Source organism: Sciurus vulgaris, assembly GCF_902686455.1.
Source record: "Sciurus vulgaris genome assembly, chromosome: 9".
Lineage (NCBI taxonomy): Eukaryota > Metazoa > Chordata > Mammalia > Rodentia > Sciuridae > Sciurus > Sciurus vulgaris.
The window spans coordinates 74,055,007-74,079,007 of NC_136469.1; the positions used below are offsets into that span (position 1 = coordinate 74,055,007).

General features: G+C 34.4%; 1 protein-coding gene across 1 annotated transcript in view; it reads left to right on the forward strand.

Moving 5' to 3' along the window:
- The window catches only part of LOC306669812 (uncharacterized protein), a gene marked incomplete at its 5' end in the record, with an annotated part of 303,631 nt that overhangs the window by 4,069 nt on the left and 275,561 nt on the right, over window positions 1-24,001 (forward strand). The window contains one exon of the mRNA XM_079153966.1: window positions 2,565-2,639. The remainder of the gene's footprint in view (window positions 1-2,564; window positions 2,640-24,001) is intronic.

Consider the following 24,001-nt stretch of genomic DNA (forward strand, 5'->3'; position numbering starts at 1 on the left):
TTTAAAATGACAAACTTACATAAGAATTTTAGGAAGAGAGAGGTACTTTAAATATCAAGAATCAAACATTGTATGATTATAATGCTTTTAAAAAAATCTATATATCTAGTATAATTCTAATCAGCTAACATATACTTTGGGGATTTGATAAAATAACTTAAAAATTTATTTGGAAGAGTATAACAAAAAATAATCAAGAAGACAATGAGGGCTAGGATTGTGGTAGAGCAACTTGCCTAGCACACATGAGGCACTGGGTTTGATCCTCAGCACCACATATAAAACTCAATAAAAAATAAAGGTATTATTTACTAAAAAAAGAAGATGATGAGCGGAGGAATTACACTGGAAAAATATTAAATTAAATTATAAATTACAGTGATTATCAGCAGACTAAAAAATGGTCAACTAGATGTAATATCAGTAAAAGAAGGATGTATATCATTCAATATACAGTGTTGAGAAAACTATTTCTTGTGTATCTTTTCAGACTCGCACCTATATATCCTTTTTCAAAGGTTGTTACATATCTAATATCTTGATTTTTAACTTTATTTCTTTGATCTCTATACCAGATGCTTTAGATGAACTTAACTCTTGTGAGGCTGTACAATATCCTTTTATTTAGATGTAGCATAGTTTACTGAACTCTTCCCTTTTCAATGGACACATAGATTATTCCCAAACTTTTGCTATGCCTTACAAATTGAAATACATTTCTTTGTATTTGGTTCTGGATTACATATGGTATAGATTTGTAGGCTTAGCTTCTAGAAGTATAACTGCTAAATTAAAGAATAGGTATATTCGATACTTTAATGGACAAAATCAATTTGCCCTTTAGGAGGATGGGACAAATTCTGGTCATACTAACAAAAATAGAAAATTTTATGGCATATCATTTCCCTACATCCTTATTAATACAGTGTTACCAAATTTTTTTGATCTCTGCCAGTCTGATAGTTACAAAATGATGTCTCATTGTAGGTATAATTTTCATTTCTCTTATGAGCATCTTTTCATATGAATAAGCCATATTCTTTCCTATCACTGAGAATATTCTCCATGTTTTCTTCTAGAACTTTTAAGTGCTTATTTTTCTTTTTTCTTTTTCTTTTTCTTCATCCATATGGAATCTACTTTGGTGGTAGAAACAGCTGCCCAGTTGTCCCCACATCATTACCTAATAATTTAGTTTTCCTCCCTCTAGAATGAAATGCTTTCCATATATTTTAGAGTCTACTTCTAAGCTCTATTTGTTCAATAATATTTAGATTTCAATGTAAAAACATGAACTCATAAACTAGAAGGAAATAGAAGTGAATTTATTAAAACTTTTGAGAAAATATGGTCTTTCTACATGTGCTGAAACCCAGTAATACTAAAGAAAATAATTTGTGGGAATACAAAGTTTCTGTAGTACAATGGAAAACAACAAATGAAATACCATAGAGTTTTTTTTTTTTAAATACTCTTAGATAGTATTTATAGTCTATACAACTGGCAGAGAGCCAATACCTTGAATTAAAAAAAAAAAAAAAGAATTTACAAGCTCCAAGTGATGGTGAATGCCTGTAATCCTGTAATCCTGGCTACTCAGGAGACTGAGGCAGGAGGATTGCAAATTCAAGGCCAACCTTAGCAATTTACGGAGGCCCTCAGCAACTTATTGAGAACATGTCTCACAAAAACAAGTAAATAAAAAGGACTGGGGATGTAGCTCAGTGGTGAAGCTACCCTGGGTTCAATACCCTGTACCAAAAACAAACAAACAAACTTAAAAATCAGTGAGAATAACTTAAAAATCAGTGAGTTATGACTGAGGGCTGTGGGTAATAGGAGAAAGACATGAAGAGAAAATTTACAAAAGGATACATACAGAGAAGCAGTAAATATTTGGAAACAACTGCACTACAGAAAGAAAAATTAAGAGAGAAATTTCATTTGTAACTATCAAGTTGGGAATATTTTAAAGACCTAATATCTAATATTAGTGAAAATAAGTGAAATAGATAATGTCCCATGAAGGTAGCATTATAGATTGCCTTATTCATTTGTGAATTCAATTTCAATATGTTTCACAATTTATAATGTTTATAAACACAAATACACATCCTGGGAATATAGTCTTGGGGGTCTGGTGTCCATTATAGGATGATCCTGGAGTCCCACATAAAATATTACAGACTTAATATGTCACAAGAATGGTCCCTAAGTGGGGTGCATCCTGAGATCCATATGCCACTCTGTGCCCAATTAATTTTTTTCCGAGAGAAAGCATCCATACATTTCAGTAAGTTCACAAAAGGGTTTTTATCCCTCCAGAATGTTAAGATTGCATACTTTAAATAATATCGATTTTAAAACTTCACTTTTTACCTTAAAGGCTGAAATTGATTCTGGGGTAATCCAAATCTGTAATCTGCAGTGTTTTCCCAGCTGGCTTCTTGTGTTGTTCTCAATGTGAAATAGTTGCATTCTGCCTGGGACTAGCTATGTTAGTGTTTTGTTTTGTTTTGTTTTGTTTTTAAGTCCAGAAACATATTATCCTTTCTTGCTTACAGGGTGAGGACTGTGATTGGAACTTTGCCCAGGTGAGAAGCAGAAGCAAGATAAGTAATCCACCAAAACATGAGCAGGTAATTGGAGCACAAACTCTGACAGTGCTTAAGGAAGACTTTGTGAAGCAGTACTAACACTTCCAAGTGAACCAAGAATTAACTGGGGGGAAAATGCAGTGATGGAAACCAGATAGGACTACAATTACCCTGGGGTCCACTGAATAAACAGGTTAGTTTCTTTTTGTCGAAGCTGAACCCTCTTAAATTTGAGAATTCCCTTAGGATGTAGAGTTACATGACAGCAGTGGCATAGATAACTCTAATTGTTGGGAGGCAGCCTAGTAGCTCAGCACATTGAAAAGAGCACTGCATTTACACTCAGAAGACCTAAGGACAAATCTTTTCAACTTCTTTGATCCTCATTTTCCTCATTTACAAAGTAAATGAAATAAGAATAGCTAATATGTCCCACACATGATAGCCTGTAAATATTCAGCAGGAGCAAATGAACTAGGTGCACAAGAAGTGTTTGTAAACTGTAAATCACAATTTTAAAAAATAAAAAACAATGACAAGTTATGTACGTTTTTGAAATTAGTGGAGGTTTAGACGAGATAATTTTTGAAAATAATCTTATTTTGAAGCAAAATTTTGGAAAATGTTTATTAGGTACTAGAACTAGGTAGCCCTATGAAAGACAAAGTCAGAATTTTGTTTGTTTGTTTGTTTGTTTGTTTATTATACTGGGAGTTGAATCCAAGGCACTTTACTACTAAGCTACAACCCCAGCCCTTTTTCATTTTTCATTTCGAGATGGTCTTGCTCAATTGATTAGGGCCTCACTAAATTGCTGAGGCTGGCCTTGTACTTTCGATCCTCTTACCTCAGCCTCGCTAGTCACCAGGATTACAGGGGTGTGCCACCATATCCAGCTAAGGCAGAAAATTTAATTGTGGTACTCCTGTAATTTACACTTTTCCTTGTCAACCAACTTCTTTAATTCTTCACTTTTCCAGTTGCCCCTCACTAGCCCCAAACTGACTGGGGTGACAGAATTAGGGCTGGTTGCATGTTAGGCTAAGTGCAATCATATATCCCTACTTGATTTGCCTGGTGCTTTAAGACTGTACCTGAACCAAAATCTTTTCCTTAGATTCTTTGGCCAGAAATTCTCACATTCAGTTACTAATGAGTTAAACTGGAAAGGTGTTATCTTCAGAAGGTCATAGTTAAAACTCCCTTTACCTTGTAGCTTTCTCTCTTCACACATTAGTGTGGATTGGTTTATCAGATTAGGTAGTTGTCACTTTAAACGCTGAGGGAGAGAGATACTGAAGCAGTAAATTTTAATTAATGAAGGGGAAGGAGGAAAGAGGGAAAGAAGGGAAGCCAGTTTCGGGGTGTGTGCGTGCGTGCATGCGTGCGTGCGTGCGTGCGTGTGTGTGTGTGTATGTGTGAGAGTGAGAAAGAGAAAGAAGGAGAGAGAGAGAGAGAGAGAAGGAAAGAGAGAGGAGAGAGAAAGAGAGAGAGAGGAGAGAGAGAGAGAGAAGGAAAGAGAGAGGAGAGAGAGAGAGAGGAGAGAGAGAGAGAGAGAGAGAGAGAGAGAGAGAGAGAGAGAGAGAGAGAGAGAGAGAGAGAGAGAGAGAGATTTGGTGCTGGGAGAGAAGAGAAATCTATAGTATTTGGGTGACCCTTAGGGCTGATGATACCAAGGGAGGGGATCAGGGAACTATAAGTAGTACTAAAGGGGTGTGGCACTGAAGTCAAACTGCCTAATTTACAATTTTTATTAGGGTTGGTCCTGTCTGACTCACTTTTACTACTTGTCCTGGCAAGTTATGTAACCGCCTATTCAGTTTGGTTGAAGGGAGAATGGCAAATAAACGTAACCCTTCTGTTTTTTGAAACTTAGCTGTCAGAACATACAGTAGACAATGTAATAAGAATAAACGATCATCTAAACCTGACCCAGAGGGACTTGCCTTATGGTTCTTGACTGCTAATCATGATGATGATGATGATGATGATGATGATGATGATGATGATGATGATGATGATTTTTAGTATTCCCTCAAATGGAGACCAAGAGAGAAGTTAAGCTTTCTAGGTTACGTTCTCTTTTAAAGTGGTGATTTAACATTGTGATGTGAGTAAGCTGCTAAGCAAGAAAGTTGATCATTAAAGACTTTGTTAGGTGGAGTAGGAGTTTTTAATAAAACAAGACATCACTTCAGTTAAAAAAATTTTTTTTTAAAGTTAATTGCCTTGATTTTTACATTTCCCCCTGTAATGTCTAATGGAAAACTTAAAGGAAAATGGTCTTACATACAGAGACTAGTTATCATTTTGGAACCCAATCCAGACTTAATGATACTCATATAAAAGGAGGAAGTGCTGAACCTGCTATATTTGATAATATGAGAAGAAATTTGTCTTAGAAAGCTGAAACTGTTAGGGTGTATAGTTCTTCAGCAAAAACAAGAAAACTATAAAACATTATACATAAATAACTTAAGCATTTTATTTTTACTAGAAACCTGTCATTACATTCATTAGCCAATCTTTAGATGCTGGTCCAAGGCCCTTTGACCATAGATTTGCTGTTGAGAGGCCTAAGTTATCTTTTTTTTTTTTTTTAAACAAACTGTTCCCATATGCATTCTATTTTAGTTTTTGTTAAAAGGAATGTAAAACTTAAGGACACTTATGAAACAATATGAATTTGAAATACTTGTATATTTGTGTAGTATATTCCAGTTTTCTTTCCCATACTAATTCATGGCAGTACCTTGTCTTTTCGCAGCATTCAACTTTATTATTTTTTAAATTGTAGTAAAATATACATAACATAAACTTTGTCATTTTAACCTTTTTTAAAGTATCAATTTCATTTTAATAGGAAAAACATCTTTTTCACTTACATTTAGTATATTATATAAAAATTAAATTACATATTTATGTTAGCAAGAATAAGTCATGAACAATTTGGGACACTCACTAGAAACAATTTATTTTTATGTAAGCTTCATAAGGACAGGGATTTTGTCTGTTTTGTAGACCACTGTATCCCAATCTCCTAAAACAGTGCCTAGTTGCATAGTGTAGGCATTGATGTTACTGAGGGAAGGAATGAAGGGTTCCCCATAGTGATAACTTAGCTGGAGGAATCATACATATGTAGGCATATTATAATATAGACCATTTGTAAACAATCAGAGACCACTGATTCTGGCATTATTCTAGGTGTTTTATACAAGGAATGAAGAATATTAGATAATGGTTTAAGTGGAAGTTATATAATAGAGCTATTAATTTTGAAAAATATCTGCATATAATGTTTAGCACAGTATCTTACATGCAATAAGTGTTCAGCAAATGTAGTCTTTGTGAGTTTATCTCTTTATTCTTGGAGAGAGAAAAGGGAAGGGCAAAAAGAAGAGACAGTAACAGTACATACAGTAGCTCAACAATGTCTGAACTAGGTCCACTGCAATTCTCCTTGCCTTTCTCTTGCAAGTAAAAAATGAAAGAAAGAAAAAAAAAAAAAACTGCTATAATTCTAGGCATCCAATCCTCTTTGAAGATTAGAAGGATGGAAAACTGTGGGACCAGCCTTGGCGGTTTCATTTTCTATATAGAAAATTTAACAACTTAGCCAAAAAGACTTCTCTCCAATACTTTTTCACCCTCGAATTATCCAGAACTTATATGACCACTTTGACTGCAAGAAGAGCAAAAAATCAAGTACTTAGCTTTTCTACCTTTTGTGAAGGCAGACATTGGGAAATGGGGATTGGAAACAGCTATTGGTTTATTTAGACCATCATCAGTCTCAGCTATTTTCATATCCATAGTGTGGAGATAACTATATGCCGAGTTAACCTTCAGTAGGTAGTGAGGGTAGGGTAAATAGGTTATTTAGACATTAAGTTTTTCTATGAAGCTTAAGTAAACAAGCAAGATCTTATGTGTCTGTGATTTCAATTTTAAACAATTTTAAATGAATTGTTTGGATCTTGAATAGTTTGTTAGTATCTTCATAAAATAATGATTTTCTTTACATCATCTCAAATGTTATATCATGTTCAGACTATAACCATAGTTATAATATAAATATACAAATATAAATTAAAATGCAAAAATCTTATAAAGAGATTACATTTTATGTAAAGTATCATTGGTTTCTCAGCTACCATAGAAAGTTTCCTATCAAATTACTGGTCTTGCAGGGTCCATCAGTTTAGTTTTCAATTTCTATTTGATGGTCATCAGTGTCAGGCCACTGACTCTTCTCCCACAATGTAATTTGTATAGGTGTGTTTCTTTTAGATGACACAGATGATTATTTTAGTCTTATCCTAGTTAATGGATTAATCTACCTAAAATGTGATCACTCTAAGGCACTAAGAAGCCTCTTTTGAGAGTGAAAACAAAAAAGTAGTTATTTGATATATTCATGGAGAAAGTTTGATTTCAGATAGCTTTGATAAAACTAAAGTTTTGAATTTATATTTCCATGATATATGCAAAAACCCTTGCTTGACTTTGGGTTTTATACTACTATTGTTAATTTTCTCTGAGCATGTTTTCGTCCTAATAATATGGTGTCCGGTCCTTGAAAATAATACAAATTTTATACTGTATTTCTGACAAAGTATACAAAAATGCATTCATTTGCCTTGGACTTTTAAATAAATTTCTCCCCAAAGGGACTATTTTTTACTTTAAAAGATCTAGAGAGTATTTTCGGCTAACTTTTTAAATTCTTTCCTAAATGAATTTTATATTTATTATTATTTTCATTTTTATAGATGATAAATGGTGAAATATTTTTGTGCTTTTGAAGACCAAAAGAATTTCTTTTTAAAGAGAGAGAGAAATAAAGAAAGGAAAATGCTTATTGATTCACTTTGAAGCACCCAAGTATTCCTAATTGACACCTAATAGTAAGTGATATTTTAACAAAAAATGAATTCCTGGGTTGCAGGTGTAGCTCAGCGTTAGGGCACTTGAATAGCATGTGTGAAGCTCTGGGTTTGATCCCAAGCACCACAGTAAATAAATAAATAAATAAATAATAAACAAATAAATACATTTATTTATATTTGGACATCAGTTGTTCAAACCACTTGATTCATATGTCACCTCAATGAAGACAAAAAAATTTAAAAAAATTGATAATTGCCATGTGGCACATGCCTGTAATTCCAGCAATTTAGTGACAGCCTAAGCAACTTAGTAAGACCCTGACTCAGAATAAAAGATAAAGAAGTCTGGGAATGTAGCTCAGTGTTAAAGTGCTCCTGGGTTCAATCCCTAGTACCCCCTCCCCCCCCCAAAAAAAAGAATCTGTTCACAAATGCATGGATAGAGGTTGTATAGAGAATTTAGAGTTCTTATACTCTAAATTCTTCACCATACATATATACAATGATAAACTACTCAAAGAATCTTTCTGAACAAGGATGAACATAACAAATTTGTTCAGAGTGAACACCAAATGGGAATATTTGGTGTGATTTAAACTTTGTCAATTGAATTTTGCCAAAGTGCTTACCATTTTACTTTGGTTTTTATTTTCATGCTTGTGAGCATACAGAATTTTCATGGAAGAATCTTGATTTAATTTTCTTTATTTGAGAGATGATATTTAACTGGCATTTTAAAACCATATTTTAATAACATTATTATTTACCAACCTCTAGTAAGTTTAAAGGGGATTCTGTCTTCTTTGTGGTTGTTTTCAATAGATAACTGAATTCCTTCTAATTATTTTACTCCCTATTTTTGGCATGAAGGTGCTATTTCATTTCTTTCTATAGATTTTATTTTAGATAAGGGTATGCCTTTATGCCTGAAAAAAATGGGAAAATCAGAGGGTTTGATGTCTCTGATTGATTGCTGGTTCATCTCCCTGTGTTCTGGGACATAAGTTGAATCCATAGGAGACACAAAAATTTCCTTTCTCTCTTGAAATGTAAAAGGGCCAACTGTTTTAATATGTACCCCCCAAATAATAATAATTTGAACTGGGGCAGAAGACCATTCATTCAAAGACCATTTAGCAATGCAAAACCACAGAAAAATTCTCACCTGCCTTTGATTTCACAGTTCTAGGACAAATTAACTTGACTGAGAAGCCCTAAGACAAAGGTTATATTGGTGTGTGGTTGTCATGTGCTGCATTTTTCTTTATCTCCTCTACCAAATCCCACATTCTGAGCTCTACTCAAATATGTTTCCTTTTGAGTTGTCCATGTTGCAGGGTGTAGGGAGAGGGTTTAATTACCTACACAATCCAAAGCACCTTGGCTCCTATTAAAATCTTGCTAAAAAAAGGCTTGAAAAAAAAAAAAAAAACAATTTCACTATGATTACTTAGTCTTTTAACATTTGTTTTATGATCTTTGACTATATCGGGTATATACTTATATATATGTATGACATATATATACATGTGATATCAAAATATTTGATAAAGCTGAATATTATTTAAAATTTACATACTTATTACTAACAAGTATGGAAAATAACAAAATCGAGCCAAATTAACACCTTTTTACTTTTATACAAAGGACATTTTAAGGTAATGTTAAGTATTTGTTTCCAAATCTACTACTTGTTAAACTATGAAGTTTCTTTAGTTTCACTTAATTAGTAACTTTTAAAAAATCCTAAAAAACATAGAAAATATATACCTGATTTAAAAACTATATTTTTCTCAGTGTATCTGAGAACAGAAAAAATCTGTTAAATGACTATTATTATCTTTTGATGATAAATGATTAAATGGTGATGAAACTTCAACTAATATGTTAAAGTTTATTCCAAAATATTGTATGAAATAAAACAAGATATAGAAGAGTATATGGGAAATATAAGAATATATTTCTATATGCATTTCTGTATTTCTTATATTTATATAAAGGAGCATCAAGAAGTTCTTATTTTTAAAAATGGTTATTTATAGGGGACTGGGAAGAATGCAGTGAATGCAGACAGTAGCAGGTGCAAGAATTCCTACTATATATATTTTGATATCTATTAGCTTTTTAAAACATGTGAAATGACCTAGTAAGAACATAAGAGAATCCATAGAGAACTTTAAACACCTGAGAAAATTAAGATGAGGGGAAAGAAATAGAGATGGGGAAGATTTGTGCAGTTGGCTTTTGCTTTGTCTGAGTATAAAAGGTGAGATAACCTTCGGATTTAGTGTATTGCTGCAGTAGTGGCATAAACTTGGTATCTTTCTTTCTCTTCTCTGCTCAGTATCCTGTTAGTGGTAGAAGATATTGAGGGTGCATTTCTAAATTAGAGTTGTATTTTCCATTTGAATTTTTAAAAATTATACCTATGAATGTAAAAGTAGTTATTAAGAGTAAAGGTATCATCCTTATTTTACTTGCTTTCAGGGTTAAAAAAAAAAAAAACCAGCTTCATTGTTCCTCTAATGTAAATGTTTCTATGTATGTAATGATAGAGTTGGTAATCTATCATTATCTCATAAAGCTATTTTTTGTTTGCTTATAAGGTCTGAATAGCTTTCCATAACAAATCTGGATCTTCTGGATTTTCTGTCTGAAATGCTTAATTATGTTGCAAGTTGGAACTTGATGTGCAAGATGTCAATCAAGACAAACGTTTTTCTTTCTGTGTATTTTCTTTTCCATGAACATTTTTTTCCCCTTTGAGTACATTATAAAGATTTACTGAGAGACAACTCTTACAAACTGCATTTTAATAAAAACTGGAAATAAGAAATGGTGATTAAGCTGAAAATAGTCTATCATTTCAATGTTCACAATTATTTTAACTAATAAAAAGAAGCATGTTATAACTCAAATAGTTCTTCTTCAGGTCTTTTAAGAGAACAACAGAAACAACAGAAACCACAAAATAGTAATAGTCCAGTGGTTTTTATTCCCCATTGCCAGGTCAAAGGCAATCACTTCCAATTCTGTCAGCTCTTTCTTTATATTTCTAAATAGTATCCCTTTTTTTTTTTATTTTTATTTTTTTTGCAGTACTGGTGATTAAACCCAGTGTACTCTACCACTGCACCACAACCCAAGCCCTTTTTAAAATTTTATTTATGTATTTATTTGACATAGGATTTCCCTAAATTTCTCAGGCTGACCTCAAACTTGTGATCCTTCTGTCCCAGTCTCCCAAGTAGCAGGGATCATAGGCATGCACATGCACCCATCTAAGTAGTATTCTTAAACCACTATTGATTTTGTTTTGTTTGAGATGTAGCAGGGGAAGGGGGTGGGTGGGTAAATTGCGCAGTGTGGCCTTGGACTCAATCCTCTCACCTCAGCCTCTTGAGTAGCTAGGATTAAGGCCTGTGCTACTGCACTAAGTTTAAACTGCTATTGAAAGGCAACAGAGTAGAGTCCTCAAGAGCTGTTAGGATTAAATCTGCTGGGTCACTCACCATTTCTTTTCATTTTAGATATTGTTTCTTAACCATGGCAGAATTAATATTCATTTTAGAAAGCTGTCTTATATGTGTCAGAATGTTTAACGGAGTCCCTGGTTTCTATCTGCTAAAAGCTAGTAGCACCCCTACTAACAATTTTGAAGATCTCTAGTAAAATCACCTCCAGTTGCTCTTTAGGGAAGTTGATTCAGTTTTCTATATTTTTACTCTCTCATCAGAAAACTGGAATTAATACCAATATCTACCTCATAGAGCCAATAATATGTGTGATCCTCTTATTTCCTGACATACAGTATGCAGTCTGTAAATGTTTTCACAATAACATACTCTTTTAAATTCTTCAGCTCTTTGTTTTGTTAATAATATCCTCCTCATTTTCCTAATATAATCATTATTATTTGTTTCTGTCAATATTCAGCCTTTATAATGATTATGACCAAGCAATAATTTTTTCATGCTATTCTTTTCTCCTAAAGTAAATAATTGCCCCCTTTTGTTCGCTTATTTAGTTTTCTATGTACCTAAATCTCCTTAAATTCTCTATCAGAAATGTAAATACTCTCTCACTAAGACTGGGCACATTTGGCAAACAATTTTTCCCCTGTGAGGATATTTTTACTAGAGCTTTGCATTCTCCTGTTCCAATATGGGCCTGTTACTCTCCAGGCCTGACACACAGATCTCATCATGTTACCATCTAGGGGTCTTAGGTTCATTGTCTCTACTCAGCAAAGAATTGAACAGGACACAGAGACAGCAAAAAAGCAGCAGGTTTATTGCAAAAGTGACAAAGACAGATTTGTCAGAAGACAAGGGGCCCCAGAGCCAGGAGTCCCATGGGGAAGTTTTGGCTTTTTTTTTTTTTTTAAATGGTCTCTGGAATTTCCTCCTTCCCTTATCTCCACCCCTGTCCATTGGTGTCCCCCATGTACACGTGTCTATTTTAATTTTTCTTTTGGATCCCTCACTTAAGGGCATAAGTACAAAAGTGGCTGTCTGATTGGACCCTCTGCTTGGATACATGAGCACTTTTGTCACCTGGGAAGCTGACCTCATTAGAAGACCCTCTCCATGATCCTTTGTTGTGGACCTGCCTCTGACTTCCTCACTTGCCATCTTGCACTGGCTGCCTGTGTCCTTCTGCATCTCTCTCAATCTTGGAATTTCGCTGTACCATTGCCCTGGGGATTCCCTCTATCCTTATTGTGTGTTTGGTCCCTTATTTCTGGATCTTATGCCTCTATTCTTCTAGTTTGTTTCCCTATTTTAATGGAATACAATTTCCAGTAAATCTATTGAATGTCTAAAAATATATTTATTCTAAATATAGTGTTGGAAATTATTTTCCCTCTAAATATTAAAGGCATTGCTCCATTGTTTTTTTTTTTTTTTTTTTTTTTTTTTTTTGGTGACACTGGGATTGAACCCAGGGACTTGTGCATGCTAGGTAAGTCCATTGTCTTTTGACTTTCAGGATTGATGTTGAAAAATTTGCCATTCTAGTTTGAGTTTTTGTATGTAAAATGTTTTTCCTCAGTAGAGGATTCAGAATCTTTGTCTACACTGCTTAGAAATTTCACATAATGAGCTTTATATATGTCTTTTTAAATCATTATGATGAGCACTGAAAATTCAGACCTTTTGATTTAGGAATATAATTGCTGTTCTTGTAACGTAACTACATTAATTCCCCTTCCTGAGACCCCCAGCCCAATCTCCAATTTCTTTGAGGAGCTGCCATTAAAGAGATGCTTAAATTTTAATTTTCTTTCTTTTATTCTCTCCTGCAAATTTTCTTCTTTTTGTCCTTTCCCCCCTTTTTTTTCTGGGAAATTTGTTTTTTTATTCCCTACTCCATTAAAATCATCTCCTTCCCCCTCCTCCTCTTCCTCCTTCTTCTTCCTCTTCTTCCTCCTCCTCCTCCTCCTTCTTCTTGTTCCCTCCCAGGGGTGCTTTACTTCTGAGTTACATCCCCATATTTTATTGTATTTTGTTTTAAGACAGGGTTTCACTTAAGTGGCCTAGGTTGGCCTTGAACTTGAGATCCTCCTGCCTTGGTTTCCCAGGTTGCCACCATTGAATTTTTATGTCCTATGTTTTAAAATCATAGCAGCTTTTTATGCTCTTTCTTTGAATGATCCTTTTAAAAATATACAATGTTAACCAGGTAGAGTGTCACACACCTATAATCCTAGCAACTTGGGAGGCTGAGGCAGAAGGATTGCAAGTTTAAAGTTCAGTAACTTCGTGAGACCCTATCTCAAAATAAAAAAATAAAAATAAAAAGGGCTGAGGACTGTAGCACCCCTGAGTTCAATTCCCAGTACCACAAATAAATATATACATACATAAAATTACATACATAAATAAAAATTAAAATATATAGTACCGTTAGCTTTCTTTACATGTAGTATCTTGGTATCTCTTTGAAGGCAACAATATTCTTAAATATTTTCTCTGCTTATTGTACTGCTTACCCCAACTTCCTATTTATTTTGATCTTGTCTTTCATGTTAGAGGTTTCCTTCAAATGTTTTGTGATCCTAGTGTACCTTCTCATGTTTAATGGTGAATTACTTAAATCATAACCAAGTGGGATTTATTACAAGAATGTGAAGTTGGTTTGCTGTTAGAAAAGCAATGTAATTCATCATATCAATAAAAAAAAAAAAGATCAGCAGTATATAAAAAAGCTTTTGAAAACAATTTATTATCTATTGATAATTTTTAAAAATTCAGCAAATTAAAAGTAGAAGATAACATCCTCAACCTGATAAAAAACATTGCTATGGTTTGGATATGATTTGAGCATGTCCCTCAAGGGTCCAAGGCTTGGACCTTAGTACAGTGATATTGGAAAGTAGTGTGGACCTCTAAGAGGTGGAGCCAGTGTGGACCTCTAAGAGGTGGAGCCAGTGTGGACCTCTAAGAGGTGGGGCCTAGTGGGAGGTCCTTAGGTTGGTTAGGGGCATGCCCTTGGAAGAGATTGTGGGGCATCAGTTTCCCTCTGCCCAAGTGATTTCTCCCTCATAGGTGCTCTCGCTGTGATGTTGTCCATGGTTAGGCCTTCACCAGGGTTGAACCAATGGTGCTACCTGATCTTGGACTTTCAGCCTCTATAGCTTTGGGCCTTCTAAACCTCTTTTCTTTTTATTTCTATGGTGTTGGAAATGGAACATAGGGCCTCAGGAATGCTAAGTATATGTTCTATAGCTGAGCTACATCACCAGCCCCAATAAACCCTTTAAAAAAATAAGTTGTCTGCCTCAGGTATTTCATTACAGTAATGAAAAATGAACTAATACAGACACCTACAAAAATACTAGGGCTAAAATCATGTTTAATGATGAAAGATATTGACTGGGGTTATAGCTCAGATGGTAGAGTGCTTGCCTAGTATGCACAAGGCCCTGGATTCAATCCCCAGCACCACCAAAAAGGAAAAAAAAAAAAAAAAAAAGAGAGAGACTTTTCAAGTAATGATGAAAGATTTTTACATTCTTCCTTAAATCAGAAAAAAGAAAAGACCTCTGTTCTAACTACTTCTGTGTGTTACTTTGGGTTCTCCACAAAATAGAACTAATAGGATGGAGCTTTCTCTTTAAACTTTTGATGAGAGATATTTATTATGGGGAATTGGCCCATGTAATTATTGATATTGAGAAGTGTAAATTGTAATCCAAGGGCAGAAGAAGACCAATGTCCCTGTTTTTCCACTTTTATCTTGTAGTCAGTCCTAAATACAGCCATACTGAGGAAGGCCATCTACTTTACTAAACTCACTGATTCAAATGCTAATCTCATCCAGACATACCCTCATATACACACCCAGAAATAATGTTTAACTTGGGTACCCTGTGGTATAATTAATTGACACATAAAATTAATCATTGTGTTTCATTAAACATATGTTTAATGGTTTGTTGGTGAATCCAGGAAAGGACCAAAGTGATTTCACTGAAATAAACTCGTTTTTGTTTTTGTTTCAGGACCTGTTTTGTTTTCCATAGGTTCATTATTATCATCATATCAACATTACTCTTTTTTTAATATTGTGGATTGAACCCAGGAGTGCTTTATCATAGAACTATATCCCCAGCCCCTTTTTATTTTGAGACAGTCTTGCGACGTTGCCCAGACTGGCCATGAACTTGTGATCCTCCCACCTCTGCCTCCCGAGTCACTGGGATTATAGGCAAGAGCCACTACTACCAGCTTCAACATTACTTTTTATTAGCAACAGTATTTATTGAGTTCTTTTTGGTTCTAGTTTCTTGGGATAAAAATAGTGTACGTTATCTCTGACCTTAAGTGGAGGATCATACAGTAAATATATACAGTAATACCAATGAATAGATGGAGAAACAAAGTGAATAGCAAATATTAGTACAGACAACAGTTGCCCCAAGAGCACAGGGAAGAAAATGTTTCACAAGGATGTGAAAGTGTGTCATTCTTTTAGTGGGGAGATGGTTGGGAAGTGTTCCTGAAGAGGCAGCAGTTAAACTACATATTTAAGAAAGGGTACAACCTTGCAGTGAAGTTATAAAACACATGAGGAAGAGGAAAAGCATGAAACTATAAAGAATGTGAATTTGTGTTCAAGAAACCATAAATAGACTAGTTCACTTGGGGCAGAGGTTTCATGTAAGGAAGAAGTTGGAGCTGCATTTGGAATGTTGATAGGAATGTGATGAGAAAGGCCAAGTAAATGAGTTTAAAAAGTTTTTATTAGTTTTGTTTATTTTATTTTATTTTTTTGTGGTATTGGGGGGTCAAACACAAGGCCTAAGGCATGATAGAAAGTGCTTTGCCACTGAGCTACATCCCCTGCCCAAATTTAAAATGTTAATGCAGGAGGTGATTAGCTGTCAAAGATGAGGATGGGGGAGGAGACAAGTATTCTAGGCAAGCTAAGTCTTATCTATTTCTGGGCCAAAGCATTGAATACTGTTAATTATTTTTGCTACATAAAAATGCTACATCTATTTACTTTTTCCATTGTGCATTATTTCCTTTAGAGTTGACTTTCAAAAGGCTAAATACAGTTTTATCACTAGTGATTCAGAAGAACCTTGAAGAGCTTCCTGTGCCTCAACTAAGTGTTCCTTTTAAAATTTTTGATCAATTATATTTTTAATCAACTGAATACTAACTTTTAGAAAAAAAATTATGTGTTTGAGAGCATCTTTGAAGTCAACCGTAGTGTTAGGAAATATTTCACTTTTTAAATATCTTATTCATTGAAGATTTGTATCCTATGTACACTTCTAAAATCATTACAAAGTAATACATATGTTGGGATTTAAATCTGGTAGTTCATCTTAACATGGATTTGTTTCTTTTGAGAAAAGGGAGAAATAAGGGTATATGTTATTTAAAAATATACTCTGGATTTCATCAATAAAATATGTAATGCTCTGAGCTATTAAAAAGCAAATTCATGTGTAGTTCGATTCAACTAATATGATGTCAGTATGCAATAGGAGGCAGACACATCTTCTCTCCTATCTCTACCACCCCATGTCCTGAGTGAACACGTGGGCCATCTGGCTGTCATATGTGCAGCCAGCTGTACTCTCAACAGGAGTGCCCTGTGGTTGGAGAATTCTTACAGAAGCACATTTGTAGGTTACACTTCCCCCTGCTAGTCTGGATAAGTTCTCAGGATGCCAAATCTTTAAGCACAGTTTCCAGTGTGGGAGGCCCTTGAACCTCCCCCATCAGCTCTGGCATGAATGAATGCAGTTTGTTCCACAAGCCTCGGCAAATCCTTTATTGTGTTACTTTCCAGAGTAGTTTGACCTTGAACACTTGAAAAATTCCTCACTAAGATTGTCTTGCCCTACCGGAAATGCACCCTTTCCAGGACTTCGAGGCCTAAATACAACTTAAAGAATATCTGCTTGTTTTGTCTCCTTAGAGTGCTGGTGGAAGAGGGGCAGGGGTCTCTCTTCATGGTGTCATACCTGCTTGGGATCACACAGACTTTCTCACCTACAAAGTGGGGAGTGGGAGAATAGGATTCATTAGGAGGTGTCTCAGCATTGCTTCTTTCCTGGGCAAATAAATGTTTTACATAACTCCTTCTTATTTTCTTTCTGTGGTCTACTTTGCATTCCTTTTCAATCTTATGCTATATTTTAGAGGAGGAAAGGAAGAGAGACTACAAGGGGGAAGAGGCTCTGAGTCAAGTTGCTTTAAGGGAGGCAAATCTTATACTACTAACACTTTCAAGCATTTTCTTCTTCTTTCCTTGTGTTTCTTTTTCAAAACATCATACTTCCAAGATCTTTCAGTGACCAGAAGACTGTTCACCTCAAAGTTATACAAGCCAGAAATAGGTAGGTTAGATGTATCAAGTAATCAAAAAAGCGATTCCAATCCTAATATGGACCTAGCTATCATACAAATAGAGGACAAATGAAAAAAAATTAAAATAAAAAGAATAGATATTTCAACACATAAATCTGGTCATTTAACTGGGTACAAATAATACTGCTACTTTTTAAATATTTTATTTTATTTTTAACCGATACATAAAAGCATAATGAACAAGTTCTGGTTTGGATAGTCTGATTTTGTTTCTCTCCTGGAATTTTAACAATGATTTTACCCATTGACCACAACATTGTTTTTTTTTTTTTTTTTTTCTTATTTTTTAAATTTTTTTAAATATATATATATATATATATATATTTTTTTTTTTTTTTTTTGGTGCTGGGGATCGAACCCAGGGCCTTATGCTTACAAGGCAAGCACCCTACCAACTGAGCTATCTCCCCAGCCCCCCCATATTTTTTAAATGAATGAAATATTTATGTAAGAAATTGAAAGTTTCTTATAAGGAGACTATAAATCAAGATAATATTATGAATAAAATTACTTTCTGTAACTGAAATTTCAGCCCCATGTCTTTCGTTTTTACCAAGGTTTCCACGTCTTTTATTTCCACCTACACATTTGCTCTCATCTCCTGTGCACTGCTTGTTCCTCTCATTGTATTTCATTCACACCTCACGAATATTTACTAAGTGCTCAATATATATAATAAGACACATACCAAAGACTATTTGGGGGCTTTTATATGCTTGTAAGGGAGGAAGAAATGAGCATAACAATACAAGGCAGTGTTTGACTGGCACCATAGGAGTGATACAAAGAAGGAACTTAGAGCATTTGGATGAGAGACACAGCAGTTTCAGCTGATGGGATTTCAGATAGGCTTTATGGAGGAAGTGATATATGAGGTTGACCTTAAATAGGTAGGATTTTAACAAAGGGCATTCTAAACAGGAAACAGAGTAATCCAAAGAAGAAATATGGGAAATATGTTTCATAGGTAGGGAATTATTTGCTGTAGAGTTTAACTTAGTGTTGGGGGGCTATTGCTACAGACTAAGTTGAGCAGCGTGGCGTCTGATTTTAGATTCATGGAGGTTGAGGCGAGATTAAGAATTAAAACTTTACCCTAACATCATTAATTCTTGAATCTTTTGAACAGGATAGTCATGCAGTAAAAGAATGTAGAAATGAAAAGGAAGAATCAATCCAGGAAGGATCAACTGGGGGATTTACTAGACTGAATGACCTTAGAGGGAAGAATTCTAGTGATCCAAGAATGAAGTGGTAAATGCCCAAACTAGTATGATTAAAAATTTAGAAGGAGGAAGAGAGAATAATTTGATAAGAATTGTAAAGAAAGATGCGGTTTTGTTTTCTTCCAACTAGAATGTCCATTTTCTGAGATCAAGGACTATGTTTATTTGTCTCCCCAGGACATATTACATTGCTTGGTATAGAGAAGTATTTTATGATGAAAAAAATATTCTATTTATTTTCTATTTTATCCACTTTCATGTTGTCTACTTTCAAATAATTATGACTTGCATAGAAAATGAATCTACCTTCTTTTCTTATCCTCCCCTCTTTCTATATAGCCAGTGCAGCTACTTTTCCATAAAAATGCAGACTTCAATAACACCAAGGCAGTTTTTCATTCACTGCTAATCAACGAGGAAAGCAACAAAGAAGAGGTGATTGTGAATAAGAGGGAGGAGGTTTTGGCGAATTGCTCTCAGTAAAAAATGAAAGAGCTTTTGAAAGCAAGTTTAAATAATGCCAGAGCACATGAGAGTCTGGACTAAGGCACGATAGAATGATTGTTGGAAATGCTACCACTACTACTGTCAAGCATTATATTATTCACATTTTATCATAAAAGCTCATGCTAAACAACTGACAGAGTCTCCTAGGAAGTTGAACAAGGCTTGTACTACATGTGAACACAATTTCAGGTGTTTTGCTCTAATAGCAGCAAAAAGACTGCTTTCTTTGCACAGCTCATTAAATATATTCTGTTATGTCCTACGACTGCATAGGAAAGAATCTACTAATTGTATGAAAATGATTTTAAGGCTCTTAATTTTGAACTGAGAATAATTTCCCAAGATTTCTACCCCAAAGTCAGTAAGAATTATTGCACAATTTCTTCCTGATTTTGCAATGCTACCTTTACAGCTTGCGGCATTGGTTAAAAAGGGGAATGCCAATGTATAACTACTTAAGTACTTCAGATTAGCTGTTGGGAAGATAAGGGTGATGAATGGTGCTTAGCCCCAAATGGTGAAATTGGCCTAATTTTAAACTTACAGATAGAACCAGCAGGTTTATCAACTACCCCTTAAAGTAAATATTTGTGAGTATATAACAAAAGAGTGTAGCTGATTTTATCCAAAACTTTGAACAAGAATTCCATTATAAGTATAATAAATATTGAAAGAAGATGGGTCTTTCTTTTGAAAACTCTTGAGAAGAATAGAAATTACTTCCATTTTGAAGGGAAAATGTGATTTTGTAAAATGTACAAACGTTATGGGCACACACTGGTCGACTTCGGAAAACGTTTAAAATTTCCAGCAGTTGAGGTTTGCTAACAACAGGTTTTAATCTGCCTCTGATCCTGAAACTTTGAGTTTAGCCATAGACTATTTACCTAGCGTGCATAGGGCCCTAGGTTCAATTCCTAGTAACACACACACACACACACACACACACACACACACACACACACATACACACAATGCATTTTTATTAATACATATTGAAAATCTTGTCATTTCTCCTAAAGTATGCATATTTATATGACTCTTTACACTCACAATGATTTGATTTAGCAGAACTTTAAAACCAATATTTTCTGCTGAAATCTTGACTTTTAACATTCTAAATAAAAATTGGCTAGTTTTTGTAAGAAAGGTGAATGGGTATGAGGGATGAAACTTACAATATATGAACAGTGTAGTTTCAAAACTAAAATGTTGTGTTTTTACCTTTTCTCCCTTTTCCTTTTCTTCAAAGAAAGGTTTTGCATTTTATTTTATTCAAATTATACAAAGTAGAACAGAGGAAAGAAGAGATGTCATTGGAAAGAAAAGAAAAGAGCGAGAGAGAGAGGGAGAGGCAATTTGCTAGTATCATGACTGGATACAATTTAGAGGAGTAGGGCATCATAAGAAAACCAAATAGCATAAGGAATCCAAGTTGGGATAAATCCTGTCATAGAAATGCTTCCCAAACAAGCATTCATCTAGACAAGGCAAATTAATTTTTTTTTTTTTTTTTTTTTTTTTTTTTTTTTTTTGGTGTTGAGGATTGAACCTAGGGCCTTGTGGAAGCTAAACATGCATTCTACCACAGTCTTCCAGACTCCTAAATGTTTTTTAAATTCTGTGATTTTGGATGATTTCTTTGGAAAGACAGCATTATCTCTGAAAAAGAGTTGCTAGTCATGTTGGGGGTGGGTGTGAAACAGTAAAGCAAACGGATTTGGCTAAGCTTAAAAAATGAACTTTTGGCGGTGCTTCACCAAAAAGGAGAATGATAGAAAAAAAGGGCAACGTGAGGCTGAAGGTGTAGCTCAGGGATACAGTGCGTAGTTGGCGATCGCTCGTGGGGTCCCGAGTTCCATCCCCAGCACCATCAAAAACAAACACTAACAACAAAAAGTGTCTTTTAAATTTCGCTTCATAGAAGACATTTGTCACTGAACTCTAATAGAAAAAAGGATATGCAGATTTACTTTAGTAGTCAATGTGAGGCATAATGCAAAAGAAGAGAAACTAGTTGTAACTGGGTTTACAGCAGGTCTTCAGTTCACAGGAACACAAGCCTGAACAAGCCAATATGAGTCACTTCATGAGGTTCTATCATAATATTACCATGAAGATTTCTAGGCAAATGGTCGCTGTAGGCCCTAAAATGTTCTTATAAATGACCTGAGACTGTATGTTGCACATTTCCTGAAAGTGTTATGTCTAATCATAAGTAGTGCATATTCTAATGTCCTCAGGATACTCATCTGCATATTTGATTTCAACATGTTAAAATCATGTCAAAAATCCATTTTGTAGCAAAGAGCAACAAAATAAATCTTCAAAGAGGAAATTAAAAATTTTCGAAGTGAAAAAGTAATTAACTATGTAGCTAAGTGAGAAACATTTTCTATTAAGGATGTTAAAACATTCTTACTGATAGGAAAGAGAAACGAAGAGGTCAACAGCATGTTTATCTGTGAGCAGTTTTGCAGCTCACACTGAATGAGTCTCTGATTTATTCTATGTCACTGAGCAAATCTCTTTCTAATCTCTTTTTGTCTCCATTTCCGCAACTCTAAAGAGGGGATGATAATACCAACTTGTCTCAGAGGGGTGTGGTGAGAATTAATTAAGGACCATAAAGGGTTTCAGAAAGCTAAAGATGAAAGATGCCATACTAAGTACAAAGCCCTACCATTAACACTGAAGTTGATGGAATATAAGAGTTTGTTTATTAGTGGAAATATTCTGAAACATCAAATACAAATTTATATTCCTTGGATTTATGTGAGTTAAATTTATGAATTGGTTCATGAATGTGTTTTGTTTATTTATACTACTTTAAGTTTTCAACCTAGGCTAGTAGATGAATTAAAGGAGCAGTAATTTATTTGAAAATCAAATTATAACCAGTAAGGCTGGGGTATAAGCTCAGTGGTAGCATCTTGCCTAGTATGCTTAAGGCCTAGGGTCAAATTCCCGGCACTGCAAAAAGAAAAAAGCAACAACAGCAAAAATTATGACTAGGTAGAATTTAAAATACATATTTTATTTACTTTTTGTCTCACCTCTGTGTGTCAGTAAGATAATTAAGTGTTCCAAACAAACGACAGTGTACAGAACTTCTTGGGGGTACATGAAATGAACATTTAATTTGTTGTAACCATTTAACATCGTAAAGATGTTATCAAATTATACCTGAGTTAGGGCATTGAATCAAGGGAAGTATGTTTCTCTAAAGTGCCTGAATTTAGGAGCCAACAGAAGGAGTGTATGAAAACAGCAATTTCGTTTTCAGAAATGTGATTCCTATTGCACCGTCCCTGTACCCTGTGTTATATTGTTTCTTCGATGCCAGATGACTAATATGAAAAAAAAATGTTCTGATGAATCAGTCACCTTTATGTTCTATAATAAGAAAAATACTAGTTGCCTACGTCTAGCTGAACCTAAATAGCTTTTTAATTTCATTCACTATAGCATTGTGTTAAGTGAATGAACTATTTTATCTTTTGAAATATATTAAACTTTTCAGTAGTTTGTGAATGATCACAACTACAGCCAATAAGATTCTTGAGATATTATTTTCTTATGAATTGATTGCTCAGTTGGGCAAAGTCTTAGATGACATAAGTTAGCAATGAAATTCTTGCATCTCTAGAGTTCTACCTTTCTTTGTTTTTTAAAAAGTGTACTACTTTTTAGTGACAATCAATAGACTTTCCTTATGTCAGTTCGTGGGAACAATTCATTACTGATGTTTATTTTGTGATGGGTTGGGCTATAAAACTGGTCTACAATAACATAACTTGGGAGGCTGTTATTTTAGAATTATTATATCCTATAGTGGTTGTGGTCAAGAAAAAGACAGACTGGAAAACAAGTAGTAATACATCTTTAAAACATTTACTATTGCCATTAAAAGAAAAAGAAGAAGGAAAGATTTGGTTTCACTTAGGATTTCATTAATGGTCCACTTCACATTTCATTTGTTAAAAATGCATTTATCCTTTATCCTAAATTTTGAATGTCAACATTAACTGTCAAGGTTGACAGCCATGCAATTAACCAGCTTAATTTTGGTTAGAAGATGAATGATTCACTGCTTTCTTGTGTCTGATGAGTAGGAAGAGCACTGTATTTAAAATGGCTCTGTCCCAGAGGGCAATTCTTATGGGTTTCACTGCCCAACCTACTCAGAAAAATAAGGCAGGGAGGTTACAGCAGAGTTCAAGCTGAGCATGACATTTTAAAGACATCTTATAACCTGACTTTCTTGCCAGTGTTGTGAAAGTGGTTCTCATTTTCCACATTGTTAAATTTAAAGTTTAAGAGATTTTAAGACTCTGGGAGAGATATTTTCCAAGTTATCTTTGGTTTAGTTACTCTTTTTTGCCTCCCAGACTTGAAAGGGCTCCATGAATAAATAAACATATTTTTGCTTTGCTCAGCATCTAATTCCTTGCAATTGCAGCTTTCTGTTCTGAGAAACAAAAATATTTCTCCTTTCTCTAGTGTCTGTTTTATGTATTATCTCTTTCACTTGACAGAAATAAACTGTCTTTATCCCCGAAGACTGAATGGGCAATTACTTTGCAGGTTCTTCTCTCCAGGATTGTCTAGAAATATTTCCCTATTTTTGCTAAATATTACATAAAGGTAAAAGTAAGCATTTTTGTTCTTTTAGGTGCACATGTGTTATATTATATTATATCAATGATAATCAATGAGTAAGGTTTATTATAACCTCATTTAGAATTTTGTAAAGTAAGAGTAAAGCATTCCATTTAATTCAGTTCAACAAAGGTGTATTCAGAATGTTTTACCTAGAGAAGAGGAGGGATCAATAAAAGCTCTCTGTCAAGCCCTGTGCAAGTGACACAGGCTGTAATCCCAGC